We start from the raw sequence: 9,215 nt of genomic DNA on the forward strand, positions 1-9,215 counted from the left end.
CGGTACATGGGCCTCTCACTGTTGTGGCCTCTTCCATTGCGGAGCACAGGCTCTGGACGCATGGGCTCAGTGGCCATGGCTCACGGGCCCAGCCGCTCCGCGGCATGTGGGATCTTCCCGGACCGGGGCACGAACCCGTGTCCCCTGCATCGGCAGGCGGACTCTCAACCACTGCGCCACGAGGGAAGCCCCCTCTACTCAATTTTTAATACTTGGTTATTTTATATTCAATAGTCAATATTGAATGAGTATCAAAAACTATTAGGTATACCAAGAGATAAGAGTCATATCACCAAAATCCAAGAAAAAAATAGATAATAGAAACCAGTAATTTGGGTATTAGATTAGCAGACAAGCACTTTGATTAAAATATTTTTAAAATATGATAAAAAGATAGAGAATTTCCCCAGGGAATTAGAATCTATTTTTAATGGAAATTCTGGAACCAAAAAATACAATAACTGAAATCAAGAGCAGCCTGGAAATCAAGAGCAGGTAGGGAAATATGTCTGTGCACACAGATGCTGACACAGGCTCGGGATGTGACTCAGTTGCATCTCTGGAGCCCTGTGTCAGTGCCGGAACCCTGAGATCTAGTGCAGACTCAAAGGATTTGCGCACACGTTTAAAAAAAAAGAAAAACTTTTAAAATGTAAACACACATTTTTCTTCAAGAGTGTACTCTTAGAACTGTGTTGCAGTAAACAAGTTTCAAAACATAATGATGAGTTCTTTGGTTACAAAAACTTCCTCAAGAATTCTCTCAAACTAATTCTAAGCACAGGTACATTATTAAATTTACTACCATGACATTTTAGAAAATAGTTGCAAAACTTGTTATTTATCTATAAAGGATTGAGGGAGAAAGGCAGCACGGTGATTGCCAAAAACTTTTCTTAAAATTATTACATAGGGATGATTGTCATTGAGCTTGAGGCCAGTTAGATTTCCCAGTTAATCTCATATGCCATGTTTCAGACCTGGACCTGCCTGACATTGAGGCATTCACTGTAATGTAAGCTAACATGATGAATTCAGAGTCACAGAAAAGATGCTATGAAGTTTTCTGGTTAAATAATTGTTTTTCTTTTAAAGTGGGGGAGAGTTGGATGCTTAATAAACTCAAAATAACAACAACATAACCAGAGCCGGAAGGAAAACTGTTCTATTATTAATTATTAAAAGAGACGTGATCTACTACAACATAGGGAAAAACTGAATATGATACAGCAAGCTATGGATGACCTAGAAAGGTGTTTTCCAGTTAACATTTTTTTTTAAATTAAAGCATTTTGCTTGTTTACACTTTATGAGTAAAATACAAAGAGAGAGTGCCTCCTAGAAATAGATTATGATTTTTTTTTAAATTTATTTTTGGCTGCACTGGGTCTTCATTGCTGCGTGTGGGCTTTCTCTAGTTGCAGAGATCAGGGACTAGTCTTTGTTGCAGTGCGCGTGCCTGTCATTGTGGTGACTTTTGTTGTGGAACACGGGCTCTAGGCACGCGGACTTCAGTAGTTGTGGCTCGCAGGCTCTAGAGCCCAGGCTTAGTAGTCGTGGCACGCGGGCTTAGTTGCTCCATGACATGTGGGTAGTTGCTCCGTGGCATGTGGGATCTTCCCGGACCAGGGCTTGAACCCATGTCCCCTGTATTGGCAGGCAGATTCTTAACCACTGTGCCACCAGGGAAGTCCAGATTATGAAATTAAAGTGCACTTCAGGTAAACTGATAAGGTGAAATGACTGTGGAATCCCAACATAAACACTTATTGAAATACTTAAAGACAGTGATATTGACTAATAAGACTTGGAATCAAATTGCCTCTGTTTCCTTTCTTCATTTTATTTTCGTAAGTCACAAATTTTCATTTTTCATACTCTTTTTTCTCACTTGTTTTCTTGAAATGCCAAAAGAAAATCAATGGCAATAGGCCAAACTCTCACTAGCCAACTTTTAATAATAATAAAACAGTACAGAGAAAAGAGCAGGAAATCTTTAAAAATGGAGAAATTGTATATTATCTTGTTTATAAGGTGAACAAAAGAATATGTAAATATTATTTTACTAAGAGCTTGTGATATTCTTGGAAGACAATAGGAGGCGGAGATTACTCATTCTTTTGCTGCCTGGGAAATGAAACCAGTACTATTGAAAGTAAGTGACTTTGTGAAGGTCAGTAAGCAGGCAAAGTGCTTCTAGGAATCCCACGCACTGGCAATATTAAACATTCTCTCATGTTTTCACTTGCCTTATTTTCTTTTTTCTCTTGTCTTCTCATTCAAAAGCAAACTTTAAAAATTAGAATCATCAATAAATATTTATTGTGTGCTTGCTCTGTGCAAGGTACCACAGAGGATAAGAAGGAATCTAAGACAGAGTCCTTGATTTAAAGGAGCAGTCAAAATCACGATTCTAGCCTGATCTTCACAGCTGCTGAGAATTTCCTTTTGTTCACCATTTCACCATTGTTAAAGCAGCTATTCCAAACCGTCTCCATTTTCTTTAAGCTTCCAACTCCAACACTGCTTTCTTGACCCCTCACATAAGACCTTGCTTGCCTTTTACTGATCATTTTGAGCCTATGAGTTTCCTTAACTTCTCTCTTTTCCATTTCAAAATCTCTTTATCTTCATCAGTCACTTCTTTCCCCCTTGCCTCCATATTCTCTCTCCATCTTGCCCAGAACTCCCCTCTGCTTCTCTCCAACTCTGATCCTCCACCTCTTCAGAGATATCACTCCAATGTCCGTTGGTGTTTTTTCTTTTTTTGATTTGCATTTTCAATCTCATTCTCACACTGGCTCCTTATTCCCCATTCCTAAATATAACATAGTTATTTCTGATGGTACCTTAACCCTATTGCTGCTTTGAGTTGCAATTTCTCTTTACAACTGAATTCCTTGAAAGAGGAATATATAATCTGCATTTCCCCTAAAAATCAACTCTTACAATATGGCTTCCACTTCCACAACGTTACTGAAACACTTCCTGAAGATCAATAGTGGTCTGAGTAATTTTACAAATTACATAATTCATCTCAAAATCTTGGTTTCCACATTGATAAAATGAAAAAAATGATACTTGTTATCAGAGGGTTGTTGTGCTGAAATAACATATGCTAATCACTGAACATAGTGTTTAACAAAATGGGCATTTAATAAGTGGTAGCCATGTTTAACTTTCAGAGATGTAGCAAAAAAATTTATAATACAATTAGAGCATATTACTACACAGGTCTCTGTTGTTGCCATCTTTGTGGGAGGCAACTTCTCTGAGATAAAATGCTTATAACATGTCACATCAATAAACAAGAAGTTAGGAGAGGAACAGAGCATCTCTATGAGTCTATCTTAAAATGTTAGATATAACATTCCATGAGGAAAGCATAGGGGACATTCCATTTTATTACATATTTTTTAACAAAAATTAAACTACAGTAGAGTCTATCTGTAAAAACCAGACTCCACTTAACCCACTTGCTCTGTTACTCATTACTGTACATTCTCTCTGTGAACTGTACTCACTGTTGCCACAAAGGACACAACTGGCACTACTGGCAAACTCTGAATATGGAAGCTTTATTAGAAAATAGTATTGTATCAATGTTAAATTTTCTGAATTTGAAAATTGAATCATAGTTATGAAGAGAATGTTCTTGTTCTTAGGAATAGCCACGGAAGTATTTAGGGGTAAGGATGCATGATTATGTAACTTTTAAATACTTAGGTGGGGAAAGAAGTGGGGAGAGAATAAAGCAAATGAAGTGAAATGTTAACAACCCCCTTGAGTTAAGTCAAGTATACTTTCTGGCCCTCTGTTCCTTCATCTACTAGGAGAGAGAGACTGGGCTGAACTCTCAGTATTATTCACACTGTGAGCCATGAAATTCAATGAGGAGTGGAGCCTGGCATCAGAAAATGTTAACCAGTGAATCTGAATAAAGTGTTTGCAAGAGTTCTTTGTATTTATTCTTTGGTAAGTCTGAGATTCTTTCAAAATCAAAAGTAAAACAAGCTAATTATATTTACATAACACCAAGGTCCTCTGAGCACTAACAGGTTAGAGGCTAACAGATTAGCTATATGATATACCTGTGTACTTCCTCACCAAAACAGCTGAGCTGTATGCTTATCAAGAGCCAATTTGGGGCTTCCCTGGTGGCGCAGTGGTTGAGAGTCCGCCTGCCGATGCAGGGGACATGGGACCGTGCCCTGGTCCGGGAGAATACCACATGCCGTGGAGCGGCTGTGCCCGTGAGCCATGGCCGCTGAGCCTGCGCGTCTGGAGCCTGTGCTCCGCAATGGGAGAGGCCACAGCAGCGAGAGGCTCGCGTACCGCAAAAAAAAAAAAAGAGTCAATTTGTATTTGTAACCTAAAATATTTATGCCTCTTATTATACTTATGGATTTTAATATTCAAACCAATGAAATACCAATAAAAAGTTGTTTCCATGAAAACTAAATTGATGAAGGTGAACAACAAATAAATTACTATAGAACAAGATATGGGTAAGAAAAATCTGTAAAACTTTGGAAAAAATTGTACAAAATCTAGATTAACTTGGCACTCAAATTGCTTCAAATGTGTCTTTAAGTTCTTGCTCTGCTTTGAAGAAAAAGAAAATGCAAACAAAGTAATTTATAATAAAAACAATGAGGTGCTCCAACAAACAGATTCAGGCTCAGATAAAAGGTCTTGGCCCTACTTCAAAGATTAGTGAGTGAATGTATAATTACACATTTGAGTCAAAAATTTTAAAGTTAAAGTATATGTGCCATTTTTATGACCTATTGCTTTAACTGACTTTTTAAATTAACTGATCAAGAATTGGTCTCTATAATCAATCCCAGCCCAAGTACATCTTGCTAAAGGAATTCCATAGATACAAACTCTCCGGCTAGTAAATACTAGTTTGTAGCCAGGAAGTCTGTTATTACCATACTTTTAAGATTTGCATGCTTGCTTGCTCTCCTTAGGAGTATTTCCCTCTAAAGGGAGAGCATTGATTGTAGATCTGCTGCTTAACTCCTTCCTTCCCAGTCATTGATAGATTAAAAATGATATTTCATTGATTATTTTGATTTACATTTTGACTGATGCTGAACAATTGTTCACAGGCTTATAACTGATTTGTATTTTTTTTCTGCCTCATGGGAGAGAAGATAATAGCAACAAAATATTGAAACCTGGAAAGTATATGAATTAGTGGCAATTATCTTAGCCAACTTGAGAAACAGGAATCCTAAGCAGGTCATGAAGCAGCTTAATTCACACAGCTAAACCCCACATAAGGGAATTGAAAGCACCAGATACCTCTGAGCATGGTGTGGGCTAAAAACAGAAGGAATAATAGAAAGCCTATTTAAGAATCAATCAGAAGTCCAGAGATTTAGTCCTCAAAGAAAGGATCTCTGAAAAGAAAGAACAAAGGATCTCTGGCGAGGAGGATATTAGGCCCCACTAAGGGTGAAGGTCTAAAATTGAAAGAGAAATAAGAAAATTAGAGGACCAACATCTGAATAATTGGAGCTTAAGAAAGAGAAAATAGAGTAGGAGATAATCAAATAATTCAAATTGTTGAGACTGGAACCCCATTCTGACTTTACGTCCAGTGCTATTTATATTCTTTCAGGATAACTGGTATATCTGATTCATATTAACTGTAAAAGGACATTTTCTAAGCTTTCAGAAATGTTGGGGATAGTCAGAGACTTTGTTCAGGTGATTGAAGGGTGAGGCTTGCATTAGCCCTCCCCAAACCAATTATACCAAAATATCTGGCAGAACTAAAGAACTATGGTTAAAAAAACCAAAAAGAATGGTTTATTCATGCAAGCTATGCAATGACATGCCAGTACAGCTCAATAATCATATTGCCTTAAGTTGTTCTGTAAGAAGGGCAGAGGCTGTAACTGGCTAAAGCTCTAACTGGCTAAGGCACCAATGCAGGGAAGCAGCCATAGCAAGCAGATATGCAGATATAAAGTCAACTGTGGACAGGAAAACACAAACCAAAAAACTTCTGGGTTATCTGTGGATGGGTAGTCTCATCATCATGCCCAAGCAGAGAAACATACTATAAGCAACTTCCCTTCCAGGTGGACTATTTCAGTCCAAGTCAGCCTGGATCTGAGTAGTGGATTCACAGATGATGAGCGAGTCTAACATCAGGCTTTCAGAAGCTTCAATTGACAACCTATGGCTTACTGTTTCTCAACATCCCAAGCCAATTAAATCAGAATCTCAGAGTAGTGCGGGGCATCCATTTCTAAAGCTTTCCAGGTGGTTCAACTCTATGTAATTAACTTGAGAGTCATTGCCCTAGCCAGGGTATCATTCAATTAGTGTTTGTTTGGCTTAAATATGCACTAAATCAAAACACTGTATTAAACAAAGGACCCAAAGATATTTAGTAGAAACGACGTGTAGCAAAAAAATTGATAGGAAAAAAATGATAAAACAATCCAGCTGGGGCGTGTGTGGGAGGAATGGATCAATAAGACAAACAAAAGAAAGCAAAAACGAAACTGGAATTGTTTTGGATTACTAAGCCCAGCCACTGCAGGCTTAAATATGCTACTAACTTGCAGGGAGGGGAGGTAGGCGGTGTCAAGAGAACAGTGGAATGGACGTGCAAGAGTGAATTCCCACCTGAAATCTGAAGGCTCTGGTGTCTGCCTGGTGTCTGGACCCGGTTATTTTAGGTTAGAACTCTACAGCATACAGGGGAAAGAATGAGTCCTTGTCCCAAACCTGTCCAACTAGCTGTGCAACGTCAAGTAAATCTCTTTGGACGAGAGATTCCTAATGTCTAAAATAAAGATCCTGGATTAGTAACCCTGAAGATCTCTCTCCTGAAGATCTCTCATCAGTCTAACTCTGATGCTATAAACAAGGGATCACACACATCTCCTTACTTCAGGAAAGGCCCAAGACGAGCCGAAGCCGGTCGTCAGGCTTCGAGCCATCCTCATTTTTCTGCTAGGCTTCCTTAGCCCGGGGAATGGACCAGGCACAAAGCACCACATTATTAAGGCCTCATCAACCCCAGCCAGGAGCAAGCCCTAAGGCGCCCCACCCTGCGTGACTCCTCAGAGCTTCCACCACCTCCCCTGAACTTCCGACCTCCGCTTGGGACCTCGGGAGCCCGCGGCTGTTGTTCCTCCCTTGAAGCACAAAATCACCCCGGGTATCCAAACTTCGCGTTCACTAGGGCCTCTAGGTAGAGAGCGGAGGGGGAAATCGACTCCCTCGACGATCTCTGCGGCCTGGACCCGCTCCCTCCGCCTGGCGCCAGGCTGCGGAGCGCCGATCGGCTCGATGAGCGGGGGCGCAGCTGCGGCGGAGCGGCAGGCGACCGGTCCGCGCCTACTGTTTTCCCCCCTCCCCGCTTTCTTCCTCCGCTTCCCACTCCTTCCTCCGCCCGCCCAGTCCTGCCCGCCCCGGAGAGCTGCCCGGAGCTCCCCGGGAGACTCAGGTACGGCCGCCCGCCTGTTCCCGACGGGAAGGGCTGATGTGCGGAGAAAGGAAACGGAGACGAAGTCCCTGCCCCGCCGCCCCCAATGTCCGCGTCGGGCAGGGGGACCGGCCTCGGGGGCAGTTGAGGGATCCCAGAGTGGGAAAAGACTGGGGTCGGACCGGGGGTTCCCTGAGGAAGGGCGACCAGGACAGGGGTGTGCGATGGGGAGCGGTTAAGGGGGAGAAGAATGGGAACTGTAGGGTGCTCTGGGGAAATGGGAAGAGAACAGTGGCGGGGCTGGGGAAGATTGGAGAATAGTGGAAGGCAGCCCGGACTGCGAGTGGGGATCTTGGGACAGAAAGGACTAGAGTTAGGAGATGTCGGGGGACGTGGCCTGGTGCGACAGATGGGGTGGGAGTGGGGGGTGTTGTGAACGAAGCTGCTTGCTGGAGGGATGGATTTGTTTCACCATGAAAAGGTTTGGGAGAGAGAGCACCAACCCCGCTGTGTTTATAATGACCGGAAGGTGAGGTGAATCATTACACTTTGACAGGTTTTGTGAATAACATCTCCAGGCTGTGTCCATCCAAGTCACTTATTTCCGTGAAACTGCACCAACCAAGACTGCTGATGAGAGATGAGGAAGAGGAGTCAGAAAGGGAACGCAGGCTGGGAAAAGGGAAGCCTCTGCCCAGATTCAAGCTTTTTGTGAAATGAAATACTAGGGGGTTTGGTGTGCTTGTTGTTTGCATAAAGCAAAAAAGAAGCCAACATTTGCTAAACAACAGGTTAGAAGTTTATTACTTGTAAAGCCATTGAATTCAGAACGTACTGCCTTTTCAAAAAATACATACATGAAATTGTAAACGTATGATGATGGCATAAGAAGCGTATGGTGATGTGACATTTTAAAAATGTATTGGTGATGTTGAAATACATCATGAAGGTTCTCTTATTTACATATATACCTAGACACAAACACCGGAATTCATATGTATTTTGTACAGGAGAACTCTTAAGTAGAATATGTATAAATCTAATTTCTGAGCATTGTTTATTTCTACTAGTCATTTGGTGCAAATACCATCATTTACCCTGTGCTTCAAGCACAGTTAATCTGCCTGCTGCTTTGCTGATGGCTTTTATGTTTGTCAGACTGTGATTTCTTGCCTTCATGAAGCTGATTCTTGGATTATGGGACCTGAATTTGGGTTTGCTCATCATTAAACTTGTAGCTTTACTGTATATTTCATAAAGATGTTATGTAAGTCGGCCTGTTATTTGCTTTTGGATATTGAAGCAGACCCTTTGTAGGGTTTAAAATATAAATAAAATACAGGTATAATTAAAAGCTCTAGTTCTTCAGTTGCTTCCTTTGTCATCTGTTTCTCCATGCATTCTGTAACATTTCTGCATGAATGAATTATTCTGAAATCAAAGTATGAGGAATAAAATGGGTCAGATGCCAGATGTACGTGATAGAAATATTGTAGAATGAAGAACTCTAGAGCTGTTACTTAGGTAGCAAGTATTTGGGTTTTGTTACAAGTGGTTAAGTTTCTGGTTTGGAAAATTATTTCTTATCAAAGAAAAGTGTATCAGTTTGTTTTGTTGGGAAGTCAACTTAAAATTTTACTTCATTTTGTTTATGAAACTGGACCCTGGGCTTGTTTATTCTTTTTTAAGTGTATGATATTAACCAACAAATGTCTAATTATACTTAAAAATCTTAGAGGTTCTTCTCGTGGAAAGGGAA

The 9,215-nt window shown here is 40.8% G+C and overlaps 1 protein-coding gene across 1 annotated transcript in view; it reads left to right on the plus strand.

Annotated features, from left to right (window-relative positions):
• Nucleotides 1–8,449: 8,449 nt before the first annotated feature.
• The window catches only part of VAMP4 (vesicle associated membrane protein 4), a 27,063-nt gene continuing 26,297 nt past the window's right edge, over nucleotides 8,450–9,215 (plus strand). The window contains exon 1 of the mRNA XM_007446766.1: nucleotides 8,450–8,723. The gene's annotated coding sequence lies outside the window, so the exon portion shown is untranslated. The remainder of the gene's footprint in view (nucleotides 8,724–9,215) is intronic.

Source organism: Lipotes vexillifer, unplaced genomic scaffold (genome assembly GCF_000442215.2).
Source record: "Lipotes vexillifer unplaced genomic scaffold, Lipotes_vexillifer_v1.1 scaffold685, whole genome shotgun sequence".
Classification (NCBI taxonomy): Eukaryota; Metazoa; Chordata; class Mammalia; order Artiodactyla; family Lipotidae; genus Lipotes; species Lipotes vexillifer.